Genomic DNA, 1,677 nt, shown 5'->3' with positions numbered 1-1,677 from the left:
TCCGGATTAACTTCTGCTGGGTTGTGTTGGTCTGCAGGTGGACCTGCAGGGCTTCATAATTGGCTGTGAGCGGTAGACACAGTGACAGCACCTGCTGGTTCTGGTCTATTAATACCATCCTGACTCACTGGAGGCCTGGGGTCGTGCGCTCGTGCAGCTGCGCTMGCATCCGCCGTGATTTCCGGCTGGCAGCCGCTGCCGGGTTTATTTGCTCTCTGACCCAGCGAAGCGGACAAGTGTTTGGGAGACCTCCACTGAACCCRGAGCGGTGAGGCGAGGCGGCTTTCCAGGAGGACGGGAGGCTTCTGGAGCTCACRCAGAGCTGTTCGTCTGCAGTGTTAACCTTCCATGTTGTGCTGGAAGCRCCCGCTGGTGGAGACCGAGAAAACGATGGYGGTTCACCTTCGCCTCGGGCGGGCGGCGAGGGAAGATGTGCGACTGCCGGGGGGACAGTAATTGGAAAATTCCCAGTTAAAGTAGAGCTCATTTTCAGTCATTTTTCAGTTTAGAGAGAGGAGAAGCAAAATGAAGTGTGACGAGAGAGAGAGAGAGAGCTCAGTGTTTCAGTAGAGACAGGAACCGAGCAGCAGAGCCACTGAAATGAACGGAATCCAAAAGCATTGAGATCAATGATTTCTGGTCTGTTTTTCATTAAGTTTCAACCTACTCATACTAATTTTACCTGATGTGAGAGAATAGTTATTTTTATTTATTTTACCTTAAACAGATTCTACAGTTGMATTTTGCTATTAGCATTACAAACAGCTAATAGTCTGTATTCTCTTGAGAACATGAACGTTCCAAACCAAGCCTGTTATCTGCTGAAGGAAGCTCAGTGTCAGTTCACCAATATGGACGCCCAAAGAAGTCATGCTGAAGTTCATACTGTGGACTTGGTAGCTACCAGTCAGACCTGCAGTGTGTAGCTGGCAGTCGGAGAGACTGTGATGRAAAGAGAGATAGAACAACGATACTGAGAGGAAATGCAAAGGCTTGGTGTGTTTTTGGGAAGAGGTTGTTGAAATAAGCGGAAAAAAACAACCTTTTAAATTAGTTTTATCAGAATGAGGTCCCAGCAATCCCAGCTTGCTTGTGCTCACTTTACCAGCAWTTTATGTTCTGATCCGACTCTTTCACCCCCTGGTTCCGCAGCACATCAGAACTTGTATCAGAAATAAAAAAACATAAARCAAAATTACTAGAATAACCAAATGATTTCTATATGTATTTGTCGTATTTCATGGGTTTTGGARCAACTGAAGGATATACGTTGGTGACGGGTAGCTGTGCAGCTAACAGGCTGTGCCTAATGTGAACCTAATGTGAAATATCTCCCATCTCCATCATCGAATTAACCGCTTTTGGTAAAAACTGGTACATTTCTGCAACTCTTATCCGTAGCTGCCAGAATTGTTACAYTTCACCAGGAGTGGACGCTTGGATCTGCCATAGTGCAACACAATATCCGTTGCTAGCKTAGCTACCAGCAGACATGTTCCGGGGTGTGATGTCGCCTGGCGTTTYTCTTTTCATCGTGCCAAGACTGAGTTGCYCCAGTGGCAGAGAGCTCCTTTTCCAAACGACCAGTCAATGTCCTGCTCTGTTGTATCAGTTCAGAATGACCAGCCATCGTTCAGAGTGAATACACTTTCAAATCAGCTAATTCTGGTTGCCAAC

The sequence above is a fragment of the Poecilia reticulata genome, linkage group LG2 (assembly GCF_000633615.1).
Source record: "Poecilia reticulata strain Guanapo linkage group LG2, Guppy_female_1.0+MT, whole genome shotgun sequence".
In the NCBI taxonomy this organism is placed as follows: domain Eukaryota; kingdom Metazoa; phylum Chordata; class Actinopteri; order Cyprinodontiformes; family Poeciliidae; genus Poecilia; species Poecilia reticulata.
This window is presented reverse-complemented; position numbering follows the sequence as displayed.